The sequence below is a fragment of the Lepidochelys kempii genome, chromosome 3, assembly GCF_965140265.1.
Source record: "Lepidochelys kempii isolate rLepKem1 chromosome 3, rLepKem1.hap2, whole genome shotgun sequence".
Lineage (NCBI taxonomy): Eukaryota > Metazoa > Chordata > Testudines > Cheloniidae > Lepidochelys > Lepidochelys kempii.
Window position 1 is genome coordinate 26,867,349 of NC_133258.1, and position 26,577 is coordinate 26,893,925.

The following is a 26,577-nucleotide window of genomic DNA, read 5'->3' on the forward strand; positions in this document are numbered from 1 at the left end:
TTAGGGGTCTGGGGCACATGACTTATGAGGAGGAACTGGGCTTATTTAGTCTGCAGAAGAGAAGAGTGAGGGAGGATTTGAGAGCAGCCTTCAACTACCTGAAGGGGGGTTCCAAAGAGGATGTTCTCAGTGGTGGCAGATGACAGAACAAGAAGCAATGATCTCAAGTTGCAGGGGGGGAGGTCTAGATTGGATATTAGGAAAACCTATTTCAGCAGGAAGGTGGTGAAGCACTGGAATGGGTTTCTTGGGGAGGTGGTGGAATCTCCATCCTGAGACGTTTTTTAAGGCCCAGCTTGACAAAGCCCTGGCTGGGATGATTTAGTTGGTGTTGGTCCTGCTTTGAGCAGGGGGTTGGACTAAATGACCCTCTGAGGTCTCTTCCAACCCTAATCTTCTATGAGTCTATGATGAATTTTTGTATTCTAAAAATGATATTTAGATCTCTAACTGAAAACAATCCCATCCAGCTTTAGTCAGTGATCTGGAGACATAGCCAATTGGCCATTCTCTGACAAAATTGTCCCTATCCCACATGAGGAAGCAGCATATGATAGGATCAATTCTTTGCCGGGGTCAAAATGAATAAGTTTAAAGATTCTGAGTAGATTTTAGACTCCTGGAAAGCTCTCTCATTCTCCCCTTTTCCCCCCCGCCTCAATTCCTGGAGAGCTTCTTACTTCAGAGTTGATGCAAGGTCTCTAAAAGGACTGAAACATTTGGAAGAGACCTGTAATAATAATTTAACATACCATACAGCTTGCAGCTCAGCTGTGTTCTAAGGGGCAGGAGCCTGATTAATTGCTCTGATGTGATCTGCTACAGAGTGAATCCCTTCATTGTCTATTCTGTAGCCCAGGTACACCACTTTTGGTCTCATAATGAATCTTTGATCCTTAATCCCTTTAGAAGCCCTTAAACGGTGGGTGGGACTACTCAGGGTTTTAAAAAGCCATCTCCAATGTGACCTTGGGTGGCCTCCACATCCGCCCTGGCCCCACCATGTTGCCTGCTCACCACCTCCTGGCCCTTGGGCCCCATACCTGCCTGGCCTCCGGGCCCCAGCTTGCTCCTATGCCGAGGTGGCTGCTGACCCAGCCCAGATGTCCTTCACCTTTGCCTTGCCCACGCAGGTGTTGTACAATGGAGCCACCGTTTAGCAGGTGGACGTTCCCACTTCGAACGGCTCCTTTGGCATCTCCCGTTCCCACCCTGCAGGTCCTGAAACCTGGAATTTTGATGGTCTTTGCCAAGGATGGCACAGCGACCAAGTACTTTGTGCAGCTGCTGGCAGAAGAGGTGGCCACTTTAGACATGCTGGATCTTGCTACTGCTAAATTGAATCTGGATAAGTCCTTATCCCAGCTGGCTGCAGTACCTGATGTAACAGCTAAAGTAGAAGCCCAGATTAACAGCCCAGATTAGAAGAAGCCCATGAGTAGAAGACCAGGTTAGAAGCCCAGATTAGAAGCCCATGAGGCCCTTGTAAAAGCCCTGGAGTAATCAGGGGATTCTGTGGTCGATGTGCAGAAGCCATGGACTGGAGCTGGGGCTGGGCCTGGCTCCTCTCCCTTCCCTCCCCCCACCCGTTTGTACAGATGGCATGAGACAGATTGATGCCGATATATCACTTTGATCAATTAAAGAAAACAAAAGCCTCCCCCCAAGAAAAAAAGTGACCAAAGGAACTAGTGAGCAAGAGCTGAAAACAGGGGAGTTTTGAAGGGGAGTTTAGAAGGTAGCGAGAGCCAGATACACCAAACATTCTCTAAATGTAGGTCAAGAAACACCTCCCCCAACCCCAAAAGAAACAACCACCACCAAACCAAAAAAAAAGCTGCAAGATTAAAAATAATGCAGGCAGAAGTCCAGCAGCAGAACGGGGGTTACCAATTTATCACACTGAATGCATCATGCCTGATTACATGTTTTGTGGGCAGGTGGCATGTGTGCATTCAGTGCAAGCAGCTCATGGCCCTTAAAGACAGACCGAGTATGGGCTCTTGAAGCCAGAGTGGCTGACCTGGAGGAGCTAAGGGAGACAGAGTGCTACATAGATGAGACTTTATGGGATACAGTAGAGCAGGGCCTCCCCGAGTCTGGCCACTTGCGTGCTGTTGAGGAGGATGAAAGTCTCAAGGAAAAAGAAGATCAAACTGAAATGGAGGGAAGTGATCTCCTAGTTGGGGCCCTCCTTCCAGATGATGTCATGGTACCCTCTTGCACTGAGGGTACTTCTCTGGGGAAGGGGATCACAGTTATTAGAAACAGACAGGTAATAGTAATGGGGGGGTTCAATTCTTAGAAATCTAGATAGTTGGATTTGTGATGACCAGGAGAACCACATGGTAAATCCCCTGCTGTGTGTGAAGGTTGCAGATCTCTCAAGAAATGTAAACAGACTTATGTGCAGGCCTGGGGAGGAGCTTGTGGTCACAGTACATCTAGGTACCAATAACATAGGGAAAGGCAAGCCTGGAGGCCAAATTTAGGCTGTTAGGTAAGAGATTGAAGTCAAGGACCTCCATGGTAACATTCTCTGAAATACTTCCAGTTCCAAGAGCAGGGCCAGGTAGACAGGCAGAATTGCATGATCTCAACCCATGGATGAATGAGGGTAGGGGAGTTATTTTTAGGAACTGGGGAACCTTTTGGAAAAAGAGAAGCCTATACAGGAAGGATGGGCTCCATCTAAACCAAAATGGAACCAGATTGCTGGCATGTAAAATTAAAACAGAGGCCTAGGGGAAAAACTAATGGGTTTGTAGGAACACACAGTTCAGACAGGCACATCCCTTATAGGAGGATCTATTAATGGGGATTCTCTACATCCTAATAAAGAAGAAAGGATAGAAGTTGACAAAGTACTGGTAGGAGCTGAAGAGAAACAGTCAAATGAAAAAGAGTCCCATTCAATTTTATCACATGAAGGCAGACAACTAAATATTGTCTAATTTTATAAGTGCTTGTATACAAATGCAAGAAGTCTAAATACTAAGATGGTAAACTTGAGTGCCTAGTATTAAATGAGGATATTGGTATAATAGGCACCAGAGAAACTTGGTGGAACAAGGGTAATCAAAAGGGACATGGTAATGCCAGGGTACAAAATATATAGGAATGACAGAGTAGGTCGTGCTGCTGGGGGAGTGACACTATATGTTGAAAGAAAGTGTAGAGTCAAATATAATAAAAATCTTAAATGAATCAAACTGTACCACAGAATCTCTGTGGATAGGAATTCCTACTGCTATGGTATTGTTGTTCAAGGGGGCAGGGAAGGTACCAAAGAAGAACACCAACTAGCATTTATCTTCAAAAATGGGAACTACATAAAAAGAAGGAAGCTAGTTAAATGGAAATTAAAAGCAACAGTCAAAAAAGTGAAATATCTGAAAGTTTTATGGAAACTTAACCCCCCCCCCCAACAAACACAATAATAGAGGCTAAAATTACTTGTATAGCCCAAATTAAAAAGAAAAAAATAAGTGTACCAAATAAAGTGTACCAAATAAGTGTAAGTGTACCAAAAAAATTCCACCTTGGCTAAACAGAGTAAAAGATGGTTACAGACAAAGAGACATCTTTTAAAAATTCAAAGTCAAATCCCACTGAGAAAAAGTAGAAAGAAGCATAAACTCTGACAAGTCAAGTGTAAAAGTATAGTTAGGCAGGCCAAACATTTTTTTAAGAGTACCTTGCAAAAGACATAAAAACTAACAGGAAAAAAAGATTAAGTACATCAAAAGCAGGAAGAATGCCAACAATCAGTAGGACCAGTAGGCGATCAAGTTGTTAAAGGAGCATTGGAGCATTTAGGGAAGACAAGGCCATTGCGGAGAAGCTAAATGAATTCTTTGCTTCAGTCTTCACTGCAGAGGATGTGAGGGAGATTCCCACACCAGAGCAATTCTTTTTAGGTGTCAAGTTTGAAGAACCATTAGGAACAAGATAGATAATAAGACAGTAAATATCATAATGCCACTATATAAACCTTGAATACTGGACACAATTCTTGTCACCCCATCTCAAAAAAGACATTCGAATTGGAAAAGGTACCGAGAAGGGCAACAAAAATGATTAGGGATATGGAACATCTTCCTTATGAGGGGAGATTAAAGAGTCTTGGATTATTAATCTTAGAAAAGAGATGACTAATGGGGGATATAATAGAAGTCTATAAATCATGACTGGTGTGCAGAAAGTGAATAAGTGAAGAAAGTGAATTTACCCCTTCACATTACACAAGAACCAGGGGTTACCCAATGAAATTAATAGGCAGGAGGTTTAAAGCAAACATGAGAAAGTATTTCTGCACACAACACAGTATCAGCCTGTGGAACTCATTGCCAAGAGATGTTGTGAAGGCCAAAAGTATAACTGGGTTACAAAAATCAAAAATAGTTCATGGAGGATGAATTACTTACTGAGACAAGTTAGAGGTCTTCAAATCACCAGGGCTTGATGAAATGCAACCTAGAATACTCAAGGAGTTGACTGAGGAGATATCTGAGCCATTAGCAATTATCTTTGAAAAGTCATGGAAGACAGGAGACATTCCAGAAGACTGGAAAAGGGCAAATATAGTGCCCATCTATAAAAAGGGAAATAAGGACAACCCAGGGAATTACAGACCAGTCAGCTTAACTTCTGTACCTGGAAAGATAATGGAGCAAATAATTAAGCAATCAATTTGCAAACACCTAGAACAGTGGTTGTCAACTCTGGTCCACTGTTTATTCAGGGAAAGTCCCTGGTGCGTTGGGCCAGGTTGTTTACCTGCCACGTCCGCAGGTTCGGCCAATCACAGCTCCCACTGGCCGCGGTTGGCTGCTCCAGGCCAATGGGGGCTGCGGGAAGGGCAGCAAGCACATCCCTCGGCCCACGCCACTTCCTGCAGCCCCATTGGCCTGGAGCGGCAAACCGCAGCCAGTTGGAGCTGCGATCGGCTGAACCTGTGGACATGGCAGGTAAACAAACCGGTCCGGCATGCCAGGGGCTTTTCCTGAACAAGCGGTGGACCAGAGTTGAGAACCACTGACCTAGAAGATAACAAGGTGATAAATAACAGTCAGCATGGATTTGTCAAGAATAAATAGTGTGAAACCAACCTGATAGCTTGCTCTGACAGGGTAACAAGCCTTGTGGATAGGGAGGAAGTGGTAGATGGGGTATATCTTGACTTTAGTAAGGCTTTTGATACTGTCTTGCATGACCGTCTCATAAACAAACTAGGGAAATACAACCTAGATGGAACTACTATAAGGTGGGTGCATAACTGATTGGAAAATTGTTCCCAGAGAATAGTTATCAGTGGTTCACAGTCATGCTGGAAGGGCATAATGAGTGAGGTCCCACAGGGATTGGTTCTGGGTCCAGTCCTGATCAATATCTTCATCAATGATGTAGATAATGGCATGGAGAGTACACTTATAAAGTTTGCGGACAATACCAATTTGGCAGGGGTTGCAAGTGCTTTGGAGAATAGGATTAAAATTCAAAATGATCTGGAGAAATGGTCTGAAGTAAATAGGTTGAAATTCAATAAGGACAAATGCAAAGTACTCCACTTAGGAAGGAACAATCAGTTGCACACATACAAAATGGGAAATGGCTGCCTAGGAAAGAGTTCTGCGGAAAAGGATCTGGGGGTCATAGTGAATTACAAGCTAAATATGAGTCAACAGTGAATGCTGTTGCAAAAAAAGCAAATATCATTCTGGGATGTATTAGCAGGAGTATTGTAAGCAAGACACGAGAAGTAATTCTCTCTACTCCACGCTGATTAGGCCTCAACTGGAATATTGTGTCCAATTCTGGGTGCCACATTTCAGGAAAGATGTAGACAAACTGGGGAAAGTTCAGAAAAGAGCAACAGAAATGATTAAAGGTCTAGAAAATATGACCTATAAGGGAAGATTGAAAAAATTGGGTTTGTTTAGTCTGGAGAAGAGAAAGCCGAGAGGGGACATGATAACAGTTTTCAAGTGTATAAAAGGTTGTTAAAAGGAGGAGGGAGAAAAATTGTTCTTCTTAACCTCTGAGGATAGGACAAGAAGCAATGGACTTAAATTGCAGCAAGGGCAGTTTAGGTTGAACTTTAGGAAAAACTTCCTGTCAGAGTGGTTAAGCACTGGAATAAATTGCCTAGGGGAGGTTGTGGAATCTCCATTATTGGGGATTTTTAAGAGCAGCTTGGACAAACACCTGTCAGGGACGGTGTAGATAATACTTAGTCCTGCCTTGAGTGCAGGGGACTGGACTAGGTGACCTCTTGAGGTCCCTTCCAGTTCTAAGATTCTATGAAAGGCTATTAGCCAAGCTGGTCAGGTTGTCCCTAAACCTCTGACTGCCAAATTCTGGGACTAGATGACAGCAGATGGATCACTTGATGATTGCCCTGTTCTGTTCGTTCCCACTGAAACATCTGGCATCAGCCACAGTCAAAGACAAGATACTGGGTTAGATGGACCATTGGTCTGACCAGTATGGCCGTTCTTATGGATGTTAGATGTTCTTTATTTAAAAAGCCCTTACTTTGTTGTAAGCAAAGCACCATGGCCTTCAAATCTTTGAAGTACTTTTGCCAGTGTTGAGACATTGTGTCACTTCTGCCTGTGATGAGAATGTCATCAATCCTCACTAAAATACGTGGGGCACCTTTCAGCAGAAGTTCCATGGCCCACTGGAAAATTAATGTGCTGCTGATATTGCAATCTATTATATGAGTATTAGTCCTTGGCAGTGTCTATAGTGCTAAGTTTTCTGAGGGCATAAGGAAGTGGACTTACTTTAAAGAATTTTGGCTTGACCCCATCCTGGGTATAAATCCTGGCCATTACACCATCCAGGGTCCCTAACCCTTCTTTAAAAAGGTGTAGGTCAATGTCCAGGAGTGCTGTGTTTTGCTAGGGTCTAATTTGGGCATTTCCTCCCAATTCAGTTTTAGTTCTTGCAACCAATCTCTGCCTAACAGATTTTACATTTGTCCCCAGGTCATCAGGGGTCAGGAACGTGGGCGGTCAGGTCCACTGGTTGGAGCAGGAGTCAGGGCTGGGAAATGGAACTGAGGCTCAGAACCAGGTCCAGAAGCTAGATGCCAGAGCCAAGGGTCAGACCAGAGTTAGCACCAGGAATCAGAACCAAGCGTCAGAAGTGGGTTACCTGGAGTCAAGGAAGGGAGAGCAGAGCTAGGTCTGAGGCAGGATTGAGACTGGGATAAGGCAAGTGTAGTCCCTTACCCCCTACCACAGCCTCTCTTATTCACTGGCTCAGTTTGAGATTGTTCAAGATAGGGGAAGCCTGCCTTGTGACTTTTTACACAGCTTTGGTAAACTGCGTCTGAGGTGTGCTTTGTGTTGTGTGTCAGTGTGTGTTCACCTCAGACCAGACCCATTCAGACAAACCACCAGGAATAAGGCTTTATTCTTTAAAGAACACAGGACAGGATTACAGGCCAGCAGCCTCCTCTCTGCTTGCCTGCTATGTGCTCCCAGCTGAGTCAGTGCTGAGACCTCCTGCTGGGGGGGCACAGAGTATATCTGGGTCGGAACCAGGAAGTTCTCCCAACATGCAGCAGTTCATTGTCCACAATGTGTAGTTCCCATGGCTGCTGTTGAAGCACACTGGACTTTGGGCTACACAAGGATGCAGGAACAAAGCAGGATCTGTCTCAGCAGCAAGTCAAGGACCTGCCTTGTTGTACAAACAGCCTACAAGTGTTTTCCTTAGGCCTTTAATAGCACAGTGGGGCCAATACAGAACATTGCAGGCTCCGCTAGTCAGGGCCTCTGTGGGCAGGACATCCAGTGCTACTTGGCTCCACAATGTTCACAGAACAGGGATATGCAGACCCAGGTCCTAGCCCAGCTGATCCTCACCTCAAGAGTGGTAACTTTTCCTTTACAGGGACAAGCACAAAACCTACCACCTGTACGGGTTTTCCAATGTATATGTGCAGTGTCACTTTTGCATTCAGTCCTGCTTTGCACTGCTGACCTGTACGTAACGCTGACAGACCCAGGAGGTGTGTGGGTTACATGTATATTCATTGATCACCGTAGCTGAAGTCTCCTTATCTAATTCCATTTGGACTGACTGATTGTTTAACTCTACCATTATTTCCTAAGGTCCCACTTTCTTCACTTTTAGACCATACACGGTATGTACCACATTTTCTGTCCTCCCCACCAAGGTAAAAAGCCCTCTGCTTTCTCTTTTTCTCTGATCTTTGGGAATCTACCCTCCTGTGCTTGATAGTCACCTTTGCTTTTTCTGGTGACGTGTCCAATCTTGAGCCATCTATGACATGGAGCTGCTTTAAGTTTATAAACTGATGCAAAATGAGCTCCTCCACAGCAGAAATACCTCTCAGGAGTCTGAGTCTCTTGCAGCTGGCTTTGTCTTTTTTATTGATTTGCCCCGAATTCTAAGTGCAAATACATTGTAAGGTTTTTTTTTTTGAAAAATGCTGCTTCCATTGCTGTTGCTAATTCTACTGCCTTCAGCCAGGCTGAGTTCTCCTCTGCCAGCAATCTTCTTTGAATTCTCTCATTATTAAAGCCACAAACAAACCTGTCCTGCAGTCCTCTAGGACTTTTCCAAATGAGCAATATTCCGTTAATCTTTTTAGCTCTGACACATACACAGATACAGTTTCACCTTGAGACCTCATTCTAGTATGAAACTTGAAACATTCCACAATAATGTTTGGCTTTAGGGTGTAGTGCTCTGGTAAGATATTTTGCAGGTCTCCTAAACTTTTGTCTCCAGGTTTCTGAGGCTGTAACAAACTCCTTAAGCAAGAGTAGGTTTTGCAACCACTGACCCTGAGGAAAATTGGTCTCCATTTGTCCTCATCTATAATCTCATTTGCAAGAAAATAGTGTTCCAATCTTTCAAAATGTTGCTGACTCTCCTCATTTTCTGCATTAACTGAGGAATTTTATCAGACATTGCCATTCCTATGTTCTTCCTTGTGTAACCCTTCTGCCAGATGGAGTCAGTAACAAGGGTTGGGTTCAATACCTCGGGGTTCCTCTTAATACAAAACAGAACGGGCTCAACCCCCTCAACCTGTAATGTGGGAAAACTAAACACCACCCCTGGGCTCCTCTAAGAGGCAACGCTTCCCCGCTTGCAAGCACGAAGCCTGTGCATAACAAAGTAAAACTTTATAAAAGGGAATTGCGAGGTGAAAGTCTGACAAATGAATGTCCCTTTAACACACCACTCCTGTTTCTCTCTGCTTCACCCCACTCACAGTTAGCTGTCCTTGGTCAAGGAAGATCCAGAGTTCAGAGAGTCGTTTATCTCCCATCCCTGACAAGGGAGGAGGAAATTCACCAAACAATGTCTCTGCTGACACTTTTGCAACTTGCTCACTGCTGCTGCTGTCTGTGCTACCACATGCCATCATACTCTACCACCGCCACTGTTATCTCTGCTGCTGCTTTGCCACTTCTGCAAAACTGCATTCCAAGGGTCCACCACATATCTGTGGAAGTCACTAAGAACTGAGCTCAATGGTAGACATCTCAGCTGCTACCCCGTCAGGGCCTTTCATAGAACACTACCTCCCGCACTGCATCTAAGTCTTTTCCCCCAGTTTGTCACTAGATGTCAGGGCAGAGCTCATTTAGTTGCTGCTTATACTTGTGAACCAGTGAATGCTCACCAGCCCCAAGGAGTTGGGTAGACAATCATTAATGTACTAATGTGGTCAAGGTACACATGGTGGACCAGGATGATCTGACCACCGCAGGATGAAGTGGGGGTTGGGGAATGGAAAAAAATATCGAAGCCCAAAGAATATGCAGTATTAGTGATAAAGGACATATCAGAATTTAAATGATCATTTATGCTCAAGTCTTTTAGATCCATTTCTCCACCATTTTCTCACATCTTGGCAAGTTTTCTTGGGAAGGCAGCCCCCAGCCTTTGCCTGATTTGCCCAAACCTTGTACCTAACAGGGCTTTGTACCTTCTCCTTTCCCAAAAGGATTCTTTTCCTTAGGCACTGTTTCATCCGCCCAATTTGCTAAAGCACTTGCTCATCCTTATCCTTTGAAAGGAGCTGGGTCGGGTTTATATAGGCCCAGACCCATCCCACTTTTAGGAGCTTCTAATAGGACTGCCTAATTAGAGAGAGCTGCTTTCCTCCACTCACATCATGTGATAGGTTACTCTAATGCATTCCTCAACACCAGTTTTGTCAAGGGACCACTTATAGTATTGCAGGCTGGGAATGTGCTGCTTTATTCAACTACATATGAACAGAATGGGGCAGGGTACACCCAGTAACTAAACTGAAAGTAAGGGTATGTCTACACTACGAAATTAGATCGAATGTATAGAAGTCAGTTTTGTAGAAAGCGTTTTTATACAGTCGATTGTGTGTGTCCCCACACAAATGCTCTAAGTGCATGTAGCCGGTGGAGTGTGTCCACAGTACTGAGGCAACCGTCGACTTCCGGAGCTTTGCACTGTCGGTAGCCTATTGCACAGTTCCTGCAGTCTCTGCCGCGCATTTGATTTCTGGGTAGAAATCCCAGTGCCTGATGGGGCTAAAACATTGTCGCGGGTGGTTCTGGGTACATATCGTCAGGCCTCCCTTCCCTCCCTCCTTCCATAAAAGCAAGGGCAGACAAACATTTTGCACCTTTTTTCTTGAGTTACCTGTGCAGACGCCGTACCACGGCAAGCATGGAGCCCGCTCAGCAAACCGTCACCGTATGTCTCCTGGGTGCTGGCAGACGCGGTACTGCATTGCTACACAGCAGCAGTTTATTGCCTTTTGGCAGCCGACAGTGCAGTATGACTAGTAGCCGCCGTCGACATAGTCCTGGGTGCTCTTTTAACTGACCTTGATGAGGTCAGGGCACCTGGGCAAACATGGGAGTGACTCAGCCAGGTTATTTCCCTTTTAAGTTTTGTCTCTTGGCAATTGAACCCTACTGGCAGTGCACTGTCTTTTAATCAGCAGCCAGCAGAAGATGATGACCAGTAGTCATACTGCACCGTCTTCTGCTGAGCACCCAGAAAATGACGATGTCTAGCAGTCGTACTGCACAGTCTGCTGCCAGCAAGATGTATAAAGATAGATGAAGTGGCTCAAAACAAGAAATAGACCAGATTTGTTTTGTATTCATTTTCTCCTCCCTCCCTCCGTGAAATCAACGGCCTGCTAAACCCAGTTTTGAGTTCTATCCTTGAGGTTTAGAGTTCTATCTTTGAGAGGGCCATTCAGTTTCTCGCAAAGCCACCCCCTTTCTTGATTTTAATTCCCTGTAAGCCAACCCTGTAAGCCATGTCGTCAGTCGCCCCTCCCTCCATCAGAGCAACAGCAGACAATCGTTCCGCGCCTTTTTTCTGTGCAGACGCCATACCGTGGCAAGCATGGAGCCTGCTCAGATCACTTTGGCAATTAGGATCACATTAAACACCACACACATTATCCAGCAGTATATGCAGCACCAGAACCTGGCAAAGCAAAACCGGGCGAGTAGGCAATGTCAGTGCGGTGACAAGAGTGATGAGGACATGGACACAGACTTCTCTCGAAGCAGGGGCCCTGGCAATGTGGGCATCATGGTGCTAATGGAGCAGGTTAATGCAGTGGAACTCCAATTCTGGGCTCGGGAAACAAGCACAGACTGGTGGGACCGCATAGTGTTGCAGGTCTTGGACGATTCCTAGTGGCTGTGAAACTTTCGCATGACAAAGGGCACTTTCATGGAACTTTGTGACTTGCTTTCCCCTGCCCTGAAGCGCAAGAATACCAAGATGAAAGCAGCCCTCACAGATGAGAAGCAAGTGGCAATACCCTGTGGAAGCTTGCAATGCCAGACAGCTACCGGTCAGTCGGGAATCAATTTGGAGTGGGCAAATCTACTGTGGGGGCTGCTGTGATGCAAGTAGCCAACGCAATCAAAGATCTGCTGATATCAAGGGTAGTGACCCTGGGAAATGTGCAGGTCATAGTGGATGGCTTTGCTGCAATGGGATTCCCTAACTGTGGTGGGGCCATAGACGGAACCCATATCCCTATCTTGGCACCGGAGCACCAAGCCGGCAAGTACATAAACCGCAAGCGGTACTTTTCAATAGTGCTGCAAGCACTGGTGGATCACAAGGGATGTTTCACCAACATCAACGTGGGATGGCCGGGAAAGGTACATGACGCTCGCATCTTCAGGAACTCTGATCTGTTTCAAAAGCTGCAGAAAGGGACTTTATTCCCAGACCAGAAAATAACAATTGGGGATGTTGAAATGCCTATTTTTATCCTTGGGGACCCAGCCTACCCCTTAATGCCATGGCTCATGAAGCCATACACAGGCAGCCTGGACAGTGGTCAGGAGCTGTTCAGCTACAGGCTGAGCAAGTGCAGAATGGTGGTAGAATGTTCATTTGGATGTTTAAAAGTGCACTGGTGCAGTTCACTGACACAGTTAGACCTCAGCGAAACCAATATTCCCACTGTTATTACTGCTTGCTGTGCACGCCACAATATCTGACACTAAACTGGGAGGAGAGGTAGATACGCTGGAGGGTAGAGATAGGATACAGAGGAACCTAGACAAATTAGAGGATTGGGCCAAAAGAAATCTGATGAGGTGCAACAAGGACAAGTGCAGAGTCTGCACTTAGGACAGAATCCCATGCACCACTACAGACTAGGGACTGAATGGCTCGGCAGCAGTTCTGCAGAAAAGGACCTAGGGGTTACAGTGGACGAGAAGCTGGATATGAGTCAACAGTGTGCCCTTGTTGCCAAGAAGGCCAATGGCATTTTGGGATGTATAAGTAGGGGCATTGCCAGCAGAACGATGGACGTGATCGTTCCCCTCTATTCAACATTGGTGAGGCCTCATCTGGAGTACTGTGTCCAGTTTTGGGCCCCACACTACAAGAAGGATTTGGACAAATTGGAAAGAGTCCAGCAGAGGGCAACAAAAATGATTAGGGGACTGGAACACATGACTTATGAGGAGAGGCTGAGGGAACTGGGATTGTTTAGTCTGCGGAAGAGAAGAATGAGGGGGGATTTGATAGCTGCTTTCAACTACCTGAAAGGGGGTTCCAAAGAGGATGGCTCTAGACTGTTCTCAGTGGTAGCTGAGGTAGAACAAGGAGTAATGGTCTCAAGTTGCAGTGGGGGAGGTTTAGGTTGGATATTAGGAAAAACTTTTTCACTAGGAGGGTGGTGAAACACTGGAATGAGTTATCTAGGGAGGTGGTGGAATCTCCTTCCTTAGATATTTTTAAGGTCAGGCTTGACAAAGCCCTGTCTGGGATGACTTAGTTGGGGATTGGTCCTGCTTTGAGCAGGGCGTTGGACTAGATGACCTTCTGGGGTCCCTTCCAACCCTGATATTCTATGATTCTATGATCTGTCAGAGTAAGGGGGAGACGTTTATGGCGGGGTGGAAGGTTGAGGCAAATCACCTCACTGCTGGTTATGCACAGCCAGACAACAAGGTGGTTAGAAGAGCACAGGAGGGCGCAGTGCGCATCAGAGAAGCTTTGAAAACCAGTTTCATGACTGGCCAGGCTACGGTGTAAAAGTTCTGTTTGTTTCTCCTTGATGAAACCCCCCACCCCTTGGTTCACTCTACTTCCCTGTCAGCTAACCACTCTCCCCTCCTCCCTTCAATCACCACTTGCAGAGGCAATAAAGTCATTGTTGCTTCATATTCATGCATTCTTTATTAATTCATCACACAAATAGGGGGATAACTACAAGGTAGCCCAGGAGGGGTGGTGGAGGAGAGAAGCACCCCAAGGGGTGGTGGAGGAGGGAAGGACAAGGCCACACAGACCTTTAAAAGTTTAAAACTTTAAAACTTATTGAATGCCAGCCTTCTGTTGCTTGGGCAATCCTCTGGGGTGGAGTGGCTGGGAGGCCGGAGGCCCCTCCACCGCGTTCTTGGGCATCTGGGTGAGGAGGCTATGGAACTTGGGGAGGAGGGTGGTTGGTTACACAGGGGCTGTAGTGGCAGTCTGTGCTCCTGCTGCCTGTTAGAGAGCTTATTCCTTCACTCTTCCACTTCCCTGGTCCTTCTCGCATGAAAGAGAGCAACAATACCCAAAGTCCGAAGGTGCAAACAATTTGATGTTTATTGGGGTGAACTTCCCGCAAGCTTAAATCCAAGTTCCTTTTTCCTTATTTTCAAATCCCAACTTACTTCCTGTTTGCCCCTAAGTTATATAGTAATATTCTTAGCTATACCTTAACCAATCATTCTACTGAAATTTACCTAACCAATCCTAACATATTGTAACATGATTAGCTAACCAATTATATCTCACCACCTTAATTAGTTTACACCCAGCAAAATTAATTATACAGCAGACAGAAACAATCACAGAACCAGACAGAGACCATGCAAATAAACAATAGCAAAGTGGGAACTATAATGACAAAACAGTACAGAAGTGAGGATTTCACAACTACATTTATAAAGACATGAGGGTTTCCCAGCTGTGTCTATTGATGAGTGAGTTCTTACCAGACAGAAAACTATCAACCTAAATTTCCTTTTACATTTTCTAGGCTCTTCCCTTTCTCTGGAGGTGATAGATCGGATCACCTTCCTAACAGCCCCATATTGACTAGATAGGAATGTGAGGATGTGACCGTACACTTCCCAGCTTATGGCTGCCTCTGCTGCTTAGCCAAAGGCATTGGCCTAAGAACAGGGCTTTAGACTGTCACAGTGAGAGAAGGCCCTTACACAGATTCTTTCTTGTCTTCCTCTATTACTAGCTAAATGATAAACATATACCTACATTCTTAGAGTATAGGCCTTTACAGACAGGCCTAAATATCTATATCTTAACATTGCCTTTCCTGCAGCTCAACCATACGCTGGAGCATATTAGTTAGATCCTCCAGCAGCCTCAGCATTGAATCCTGCCTCCTCTCATCACGCTGCTGCCACCTTTCAGCTTCAGCCCTCTCTTCAGCCCGCCACCTCTCCTCCCGGTCATTTTGTGCTTTCCTGCACTCTGACATTATTTGCCTCCACACATTCGTCTGTGCTCTGTCAGTGTGGGAGGACAGCATGAGCTCAGAGAACATTTCATCACGAGTGCGTTTTTTTCGCCTTCTGATCTTCACTAGCCTCTGGGAAAGAGAAGATCCTGTGATCCTTGAAACACATGCAGCTGGTAGAGAAAAAAAAAGGGACAGTGGTATTTAAAAAGACACATTTTCTAGAACAATGGCTACACTCTTTCACGGTAAACCTTGCTTTTAACATTACATACATAGCACATGTGCTTTCATTCCAAGGTCGCATTTTGCCTCTCCCCAGCATGTGGCTAGCCTCTTCACCCTCCCCCCTCCCCATGGCTAACAGCGGGGAACATTTCTGTTCAGCCACAGGGAAACAGCCTAGCAGGAACGAGCACCTCTGAATGTCCCCTTAAGAAGAGCACCCTATTTCAACCAGGTGACCATGAATGATATCACTCTCCTGAGGATAACACAGAGAGATAAAGAACAGATGTTGTTTGAACGCCAGCAAACATACACTGCAATGCTTCATTCTACAATGATTCCCGAGTACGTGCTACTGGCCTGGAGTGGTAAAGTGTCGTACTATGGTGGATGGAATAAGGCTGCCCTCCCCAGAAACCTTTTGCAAAGGCTTTGGGAGTACCTGCAGGAGAGCCGTGAATGCCAGGGCAAATTAAACATTAAACATGCTTGCTTTTAAACCATGTATAGTATTTTAAAAGAGACACTCACCAGAGGTCCCTTCTCTGCCTGGCGGGTCCAGGAGGCAGCCTTGGCTGGGTTCGGGAGGTACTGGATCCAGGCCAGGGTGAGAAACAGTTCCTGGCTGTCGGGAAAACCGGTTTCTCCACTTGCCTGCTGAGAGCTATCTACAACTTCATCATCATCTTCTTCCTCGTCCCCAAAACCTGCTTCCATGTTGCCTCCATTTCCATTGAAGGAGTCAAACAACATGGCTGGGGTAGTGGTGGCTGAACCCCCTAAAATGGCACGCAGCTCATCATAGAAGCGGCATGTTTGGGGCTCTGACCCGGAGCGGCCGTTTACCTCTCTGGTTTTCTGGTAGGCTTGCCTCAGCTCCTTAAGTTTCACGCGGCACTGCTTCGGGTCCCTGTTATGGCCTCTGTCCTTCATGCCCTGGGAGGTTTTGATAAATGTTTTGGCATTTCGAAAACTGGAACGTAGTTCTGATAGCACGGATTCCTCTCCCCATACAGTGATCAGATCCCGTACCTCCCGTTCGGTCCATGCTGGAGCTCTTTTCCGATTCTGGGACTCTATCGTGGTCACCTCTGCTGATGAGCTCTGCATGGTCACCTTTGCTGATGAGCTCTGCATGGTCACCTGCAGCTTGCCACGCTGGCCAAACAGGAAATGAAATTCAAAACTTTGCGGGCCTTTTCCTGTCTACCTGGCCAATGCATCCAAGTTGAGAGTGCTGTCCAGAGCGGTCACAATGGAACACTCTGGGATAGCTCACGGAGACCAATACTGTCTAATTGTGTCCACAGTACCCCAAATTCGACCCAGCAAGGCTGATTTCAGCGCTTATCCCCTGGTCAGGGGTGGAGTAAGGAAATTGATTTTAAGAGCCCTTTTCGTCGAAAAAAAGGGCTTTGTCATGTGGACGGGTGCAGGGTTAAATAGATTTAACGCTGCTAAATTCGACTTCAACTCCTAGTGTAGATCAGGGCTAAGAGAAGGGTGGATTATGGCTCCAGCCCATAATACTCTAAGCAACCCAGTTAAACTCTGGATAACTACTTTACTACAGAACCCCCCCTCCACCAGATCTGTTGCTGAGTCAATTAAACATGTAGCTGATCAGAAAAGCCACTATGATTTCATGGCTGGGAGGGGAGGAGAACGAAAGAGCTACAATAGGAGATTAATATAGTCCCAAAGGTCGGCAATGTTCATTGAGAAAGTGCATAAACATGGAATGTGTTGATTCAGAGTATCCTATAACCAACCTCCGTAAACTAGGCTCTTGGGTAGTGGAACCTACCCCCTGCAGTAACCTCAAGGGATATCAGTGGAATTAATCTTTTCTGAGGCACAAAGGGTTGCTGCATCTCTGAAGTATAAATTGCTCCTCCCTGCATCAGGATTAGTGAATATCACACACAATTTTCTGGAGAGGTCCAGAGAAAACAAAAACTAAAAACTCTATATACAGGTTTAGGGTGCTATGAGTGAAAGTTAATAAAGCAGAGGGTTACTTGTTTGTTTAATTTCCTATACTTAGCATCAGATTATTGCAGGTAGGAAATGGCCAGTTTTATTGGCACCTACCACATGTTCTACAAAGAAAGCTTCAGTAATGACTCTGTGTCCACTCTGAGTTTAGGGACAAGTATGTTAGATGCTGAAAACAGATACAAAGCATGCAATTCACTTTGAGCCTAGAGGAAGAGGAGAAAGTGTTACAAAAAGCCGACTTTACAAATGCTTATAAACCACTTGTCTCCCTATACGAGCTGTTTGACACTAGCTTTCTCTTTGAAATTATTTTTACTTTATGTACTCAGTTATACAATGTCTCTGCTTCTGAAATGTTAATGTCTTTTTGTGTATAAAACAGGGCTGGATTATCCTTTCTACAGTACTTTTAGCAGGCACTTAGGTCTTTGCCAGTGCTAATAATGTTTAGGAGGACCCTCACAGTTGACCTGGGGTGGAGGTTGGGAGTGGGGGAGGGGAAGGGAAACAATAACCCCTGCCTTCCTTCTCACTTACAGAGACTTGTGACTCACACTGTTTTAATTCTCTTGAATGCCACTGTCTTTTTGTCCTTCAGAATTGAAATAAATTTACAAGGGTGTTTTAGAGAAAGGAAAGTGGAAAAGCTGTTTATTCTCCAAGCACACCATGCTGGCTTCTTCAAGCAGCAGTCATTGTTCAGTAGTTATAGTCCCTGCTGAACTCATAAATTGAATTCAGGGAGGCGGTGCAAAGATGGTGGGAAGGTTAGATAAAATGGCAAGTTGTTCCAGTGAGTCCCACAATGATGGTAATGTCTTATTTATTTCGTGCTTGCAGCTACACTTGACATTTTACAACATGTAGAATATTGCCACGTGCAAAGTCCCAGAATTCTTGTCCTGAAGAGTTTACAACTGAGCAGCACTTAGAGGAACTTAGGTTGGGACCTCAGAGTGCCATTGTCAGGCAACATGTTAATTATCATTATTATTAAGAGTGATGTGGGCATGGTCACATGTGGGCATTGCTGAATGGGCTGATATTCTGAATATAGATCTCGAGGTGATTGACATACAATAATTGAGAGGCTATTCCAAGCATAAGGAACCAAATGTAACAAGACATGAAACTGAGGAAAGAGAAAAGACAAAAGGTTAGATCTAATTGTTTCCTTGCTTTGTGATTAGGTTTGGAAGGATTAAATTTTTGTCTATATATGTCAATAAATACTAATAAAAATTTACATACAGGCAAAGTCAGAAAAATGCTGCTTGAGAACTTACTAAAATTTGATTTTAGGGTATTTACTTTGTGTATTTTGACGTGTGATAGTGACACTTTGTATTTTTACAGTTAGAAAGTTTAACACTTTTAATCTCATCCTCTACAGTCATTAAATTATTATTGTCTGACCCTGTCCACCCTAATTTTCTGCAACTATGAAACTTTAAATGGATAAAAATTGAAAAAAATGCTTAAGCCCCATAATTCTGCAGTACTGTAAACATTTAAATAAACCAAAAAAGTGCTTAAAATAAACACTGATATTATCCATCAAAATTATTTTTAAAAAATCAAATTCTGCCAACATGAGGGCCTGGAGCTTACCCACTGTCCTGACCAAGGTGATAGTAGTTAGAAAGCCTTCCCGCACCAAAAAATGTGTGAGAGAGCAAGAGGTAGATAGCACCAGCTTCAAATCCCAAGCAGGCAAAGGTTTCAATACTGAGAGAACATTCTGATAACAACTTTTAGAAACTTTAGTGTTGTGGAATGGGCGAAAACTGAGCCATTCTCTATTGGAGGATGAAAGGCCTGAACAGTTGCTAAATGTGCTCATAGAAAGTGGATGGATAGGCCCAATGATTTCAAAGAAAGAAAAATTCCAGTACAAGAGGAATCCTGGGCTCCTCAGAAGGTAACTGATGCTGCTGACATCACAAGGAGAACCTCTTCCATCTGGTGGCATAGCACTTCCTTGTGGAGGGTTTTGTTCTATTGGGAAGGATGCCTTGAACCTCCTTTGAGCAAGAATTCTCTAGGTCCTTTGCCCATCCACAAACCAGGCTGGCAGATGAGGGGATGCCATGCCATCCCTTTCTCCATTGTGCAATAGTAGACATGGGAAGAGCTATTTTGTTTCTTAAGCACAGCACTGAGAACATTGCTCTGCCATCATTAACTGAAAATAGAGGAAAAACTGAAATAAAATTAATTAAATGAATTGGCAGTGGTAGACTATAACATTAAGGTGTATAAGATAACAATTAATCATATACTAAAGAAATAAGGTGATGGTTTATAAGTTAAAAGTTTGGTAATATAAGTGTGCATACAATATTGGCACACAGTCAAGGACAATGAATTGGCAGTTTCAAGCAGTTTGGCCTATGGCAGTCGTTCTCAACTCTGCTCCACCGCTTGTTCAGGGAAAGCCCCTGGCGTGCCGGGCAGGTTTGTTTACTTGCTGCGTCCACAGGTTTGGCCAATCACAGCTCCCACTGGCCGCGGTTCGCCGTTCCAGACCCATGGGGGCTGCAGGAAGTGGCGTGGGCTGAGGGATGTGCTGGCTGCCCTTCTTGCAGCCCCCATTGGCCTGGAGCAGCGAACTGCGGCCAGTGGGAGCCGCGATTAGCTGAATCTGAGGACGCGGCAGGTAAACAAACTGGCCTGGCATGCCAAGGGCTTTCCCTGAACAAGCAGTGGACCAGAGTTGAGAACCACTGGCCTATGGCTATTGTGTTGGTAGGCAGAATGTGGACTGAGGTTAAGTAAAGGTCACTCCAACACTGCAGGGATGGGTCAGTCAGGCATGGTCAGTCCAAAACAGGATGAGGGTCCTCAGACCATAATAGTAAACAACCCATAATTCTACGACTTGTTGTGTAACAGCTTTGATTGACAGTTAGACTTCACAGTTCTAATTAATTAATACTACAGAGTTTGGGGGGAAGTTGGAGGGAAGTAAACAGTTAAGAGTTGTGGAAATGTTAAAAGGTAATGGTTGTGAAGATGCTAAAGAGTAACAGTTGTGGTGTTATAAGAAGGAAATTTTTGGTTTGATGATAAAACCCAGTTATATAAATGTAATTATTTGTGCACCTCGGTACAGTCACATTGGGTGGAGCCCTGGTAGTTAAACAAATTATACAAGAGAGTCAGGTGACTACTACCACCACTATGTTTTTGTCCTCAAAAGCCTTTACGGCTATTCTGAAGGAAAATTGGCCCTTTTCCCACAGGGAAGGTTTATAAATACGATTTAATCAAAATCACTAAAGAAATGTAAGGGGTTTCTATTGGAAGTTAACTTGACTGCCTCCAATTATACAAGATGGGAATGTAATTTGGGTACAGTTGTTTAAAAATAATGAAAGCAGTGCAAGTTAGGCAAAAGAGAATGTGTGTGTGTGTGTAATTATGTAAGGTTATAAGGACCTAAACCAACATTCATGGTTTGTAAAATCCTGTTTGTAGATTTAAGACAAATTGGTTTGGTTTTGTTTTTTACAATAAAGACAAAAACGGTGGCACTAAAACTCCATTTGAATCTCTCATTCAAAGTTGCAACACTGACAGACCCTTGTGCCAGACATGGGTAGCTAGTATGATGTGGCTTTGGTATTTAACATTTAACTCTTTGGGTACCTTCCATATTTTTTAATAGAGTTTAATATCTTTTTAAATAGGGACCAGAGAATGTGGCCGTGGCTGGGGCAGCCAGAACTGGGAGAAGGGGAAGAGATTCTGGATTCTTTTTGGTAATGAATAGCAGGAGGGGAACAAAAAGTTAAAAGAGAGTGTACCTGTGAAGCAAAGGCAGAGATGGAATGTACAAAAAAGCAATGTCAGAAACACTGAGCCTTGAGGTGGCTCTGAGTAATCAAACTGTCGCAATGTTAAACCTTGGGATAAAAACTAGTGAGTAATCTTGTAATAATGGATCATGTGTATGATTTTGGGGAAATTTTTAAGCATGCTAAAAATGGTCATTGAAAGAAAATCTGATGTCAAATGTTTCGTAGCCTCTCAGCTATTACCTGTGAATAAACTTAATGCTTGGCACAGCAGAGAAATAATTACAAACCTGGTCTGTTGTACAAGAGGGGAAACTGAGGTACACCACCTCATGAATTTCATAAATGAACAGTGGGATAACTCACTAGTCTGACTATAGAGCAAAACAAGGAAAGTTTGGAGGTAATTCTTCTGTTTTTCCTGCAGTCAGCAAGATTTGTAAAAGGAAAGGGATATTTTAAAGCAATAATCTGTCCCCACCCAGGGGGCTGGGAAATGTTTCTTTTGTTTTTCAGACACTCTACAGGCAAGCTGGCACAGTGGAAGAGCAACCCAGAACACTATATGTCTACTGAAACTACAAAGATTGTGTTGAAAGAAAAGGAGGACTTGTGGCACCTTAGAGACTAACCAATTTATTTGAGCATAAGCTTAGTCTCTAAGGTGCCACAAGTCCTCCTTTTCTTTTTGCGAATACAGACTAACATGGCTGCTACTCTGAAGATTGTATTGTGTGTTTTGTGTTGTTTGTCTTGTTATTACTGTTATTTTAGTGGATATTGTACAAGGAGGGTTAACACATATAGTAGCAAAGGTCAACAAGTGGTATGACCTGCCTGGGAAGCATGGTCTACCCAAGCTGGGAAATCAACAAAAAGGCACAAAATGGGGGTTAAGAAGGAGGATGTATAAATTGTTACATGTATATTACAGGTGGACCTACAAAGGGAAACCCAAGGATTCCCTGGCCTGGGATGGAACAATCATTGCTGCTAATGACAATTGTTGCTGTTAATGTAACCCTACAGGTGATATGGATGCCAAGCTGGAAGAATTCTGATCTAAACTGGCCACAGCCTGGAGCCGGACATACTTCCTGACAGGCAAATGTGTTGGAGCCACTGTGGGAGCAGGTGCAATCAGCGCTTCTCAACGTGTCTTTCCAGTCCGTAACATGGATGGTGCATCCCAGAGAATGGTGGGTGGACCGGGTATACCCCAACTGCAGTACATACATAAAAGGCTGATGCAACATTTTAATAGGTGAGTGAGGGGACCCACATGGAATCGTCGCCAGAAAAGGGATTTGTGGGAAGCAGGAAAAACAGGGTTGGGTGTATGAAATCATTGGGTAACTAAGTAACTGATAAGCCAGAATGTAAAATTGCAGCAGCAAATCAACGAGCTATTGGCACAGCTGTCTGCAATTGCAATGGGGTGGAAAAGAGCAGCAGAGCTTAACACAGTGGACAAGGAACCTTGTGGTGTCGGTGGGAGGTGGCTTCAGAAGGCTAATCTGGGGGGAAGGATGTATGGGAATACAAAATGCTCAACTGTGGGGCTAGCACCTGTGTAATAGTTACTGTGGTACCTTGGAATGGGATGGCAACTAAGGTGGCCCCCATAAGTCCTATGGGAATAATGAGACAGGGAAGGACTTGCTAGAAACCACTGGGGGTATAGATGGGGAGGATGGAATGGTGAAAATTGGACTATAATTCAATTAAGTAATTGTCCAGAGAAAATATTTGGATGTGTACCTCTCCGATGGCCATGGTGGAGCAGACCTAATGGCCTGTTGCCAGGAGTTGACAATTGAGTGTAATGTATGTAATATATTGGGTATGGAGTGTTATGCTGGGAGTGTATACAATTCTGCAATATAATACTTGGGAGTACCAGTGCACCAGCATCTGGCACAATTATGCACATTGATGTGCTGCCATCGGGACTTCAGTATACAAATGGATCTGTGAAACTCATTGCTGTGGACAATCAAACCAGTGTATACTACCTGATTCCATACCACGTGGTCGAGCTGGTTTGGACAATACCCCATTTCTCTGTGGACATTCAGTGGGCTCATGATATAGACAAAAGAATGCAAAACCTGCAGGAGCAGCTCAATGCAACTGCCAACAATTGGACATATTTAAAATATATTCTCCAGAATGGTGTTAAAAGGATCTTAACCCTGTCAACAGAGGAGAAACAGTGTTTCTGGTGGTGGCCTGGATGTTGGATTATATTATGATGGACAGGGCTGACAATATTACTGTGCATAATTGTGGCTATTGGCCTATTGTTAAGTGTGCTAATTTTGCAATGTATAGTATGGTGGTTAAGTGGGGCACAGACCCACAAGGTATAACTACTAATTGTCACATATAAGTAATGTAATTGGCCCTCCACCACAGTGTAACAGATAACCTGGACCCAACCTTCTCGGGCCCATTACTATGGAGAGTCTGACACACTCATTGGAATATACATGCAGTATGTCCGTACGAGGGAAGGTGCAGGGTATCATGCCGCATAGGTGGCAGTGGGACAGATGGAGCATTGACACATTCATTCTTGATACTTGGCCGCCATATGTCCTATGCTTTTCCCAGGAAACCTGGGCAGGAGGGTCCCAGAAGAAAAGAAAATAAAGGGGTGGCGTGTTAGTATATAGGTCTGTTTGTTAGCCTGGGATAGAATTTTGGGTCTGACTTTTTGATACTCTTATACTAAAATGTGTAAACACGGGAAAAAGACACTGGGATGTTGCTTCTGCTTAGTCAGCTGGATTTGTTAGTACAATGGAAACAGATAAGAGCAGTTAAAGTGTTACTCACCAGTGTTACTCACTTAGCAATCCCTATCTCAAAGCAAAGTTAAGCAACCAGTCGGGAGGGGCAAAGGGGCTTGGCGTGGGGGAGGTATAAAACACTAAAAGACCAAGTAGCACAACCTCACTCCTTACCACTTCCATGGGGTACAAAAGGGTGGGATGAAGACCCCAGACCCAAAATGGAACATGACCCTAAGTTGTAAGGGGTGGAGCTGTGGGAATGCTTTGCAGGTATATTTGGGCCTGCTAAGAAGGAGGAGGTGGGCATTGGAGAATTGGGAATGGGGAATAGGGAATGGGAAATGAGAACTGGGACACAGGCAATGCTCTGCAGCATCAGAGCTGGGAAGGGAACACTAGGGAACAAATTCTATCAGCCTATAGAGATAAGCCTGCCTGGTGTGAAGGGCTTCGGAATATGCTTGCTTGGAAGCTAATCCCAATAAACAACGCATTGTCTGCACTTCAGACTTCTGGTCTTTTGCTGCTTGCTGTCTGCGTGCAGCAAAAGACCAGAAGTCCGAAGTACAGACAATGCAATGTTTATTGGGAACATTAACAAGAACCAGGGAAGTGGGAGGGTTGAGGGAAAGCCCTCTAATAGTGTAAATCACCAGGTCCTCAAGAAGGGTGTGCAAAGAGCTCGTGGGAGGAGAGCTGGTTGGATTCTTTGGAAGAGTGCAAGCTTGGACATGGGGGGCTTGGTGCACTGTGATACTGCCCGTGCAGAAGGCAAACACTCCGTCCCATCCTTGCATAACGCAGGGGTCAGTCCCGCCTCCTTTATGAGTGGTTTTGGAATGTTGGAAGCTCCCGGTACTGTATGTGCAAGCCTATATCCCTCATGAGCTCTGCACACGTTCCAGGGCATAAAGTCATTGGGTTTACTGGAGGATTCTGAGATGCAAAGTGTCGGTTCTAGAGGGGCACTACCCCAAGACTAAAGTTGAAGAAACAAAGAGTGGGAAGGTCCTGAATTCAAAAGGAGCTCTATTAGGTGCCTGTACAGTGTGAAATCCTGAAACAGCCTGATAAAAGGTGGACAAGAACAGCTGATTTCACACAGCGAAGGAATGTGTGATTCCCAAGGAAGTACAAGCAGCTTTTGTGCATGTCTGTAGGGCAGGCAGGGTTTGAAGCCTGGACTCCCAAGCAAACTAGGTGCCTGAACTGTGTGGGAACAAGAGGGGAGGAAATTCCCCAATCCCAAACTATTTAATTAAGACAACTGTCTAATTTACAATTTATATACAGAATTAAACTTTGAAGGAATGCTAGAATGCTACGGACTTGTGTTTCCATCCCAGACCACTTGTGGCAGAAAGGAACGGGAGAGGTGGCCAGTCGGTTCCATCCCTTATGCCCTGGACTAGGAGCACCAGGAGGTGAAGGGCACAGCTGCGGCCCAACAGACACTTCCTTTGAAGAGTTTGTGATCTTGGATGCAAAGAGCACATACGCACCCACAGTGAATACCCATAGGGACCAACTCTCAAAGAATATTTTTTTTTTCCCAGCTGAAGATGGCATGTGCCTCCCTTCTCAGACAAAAATAATTCAGAAGTCTGTGACAAGCAAATTCAACAATCTGACATCCACCAAGCAATAATGCCTGAGACAAAGCTCTTGAGAGGTGGCAAGAAGGTCTTCTTGTTTTAGGGCCTCCTCTGTGTAGTCTTGTACTCACAGTTGTGATGTTTGGCCACCAAATGTCTCTCTTCTCATCTTTGGAAACAAAAATGGAAGCCAAATTGTTTTCTTTGTAGCTTGTTGTTGTTCTGTCCAATAAATACCTGTTGTTACAGTCTGTGGCTAAATTACTAGGAGACTGTGGAACACCTAACCAGAAAAGAGAAGAATAGGCTCAAGCCAACTATTTTCAGAGCGTAATGCCTCCCAAGAACTACCACAGATAAGTAATGACAAAAACAAGAGAGAGAATGAAACAATAAGCAAAGCTCCCTAAATTAGCAGAGGTGAAGAGCAAAGTACATTATGGACAACTTCATGTGAATCAGCTCTATTGTATATGGTATATTTAGAAACGGTAGCAGAGAATAACACTTAGTGAGTCTGTTTCCCACTGATTTTCCTCAGCCCCAGTAGTTCCACTTAGTTTTATTTTGGTCTATTGATTGATCTTGAAGTTGTTATTTCTACACCTCCACTACAAAAACAGAAAGATGTTTCTGCAACCATAAAGTTTTAATCGGTCTTGCTCTGCTCTCCTGCATAGGAGGATAGTGGGGATTCTAATAATAGGGAGTTGCTGACAGAAGAAAGGAGCTGATCACCAACTCTGAAACTTGCCACAACAGAGATATGTGTTGATGTAGCTCATCCAGAGTGCACCAATCTTTCTGTGAATAAACTGACCTACTGCAGAGCCAAGATATGCAGCCTTTTGGAGCTTGAGAGGCTTCTAAGGCCAAAGATATACCATATAGTCCTCCAATCAGTGCAAGTGGACAAGTGCTTATAAAAGTGCTTTGCTGTGTTCTGCTCTGATGTTTTCTGCTGAAAGGAAGAACAAATGGAATATCTATTTGCTTTTTGCCACTGCAGTCGGACTGCAATGCCATGGAGAGAAATGTATCCACTGATCTATTATACTGTTCATTTGAACAGTGTACATGTATTTAGATCAAAAGACAACATTTGGGCACCAGGTGGATAAGGCTTAGACAATTCATCGAGAATTGTATCAACAGGC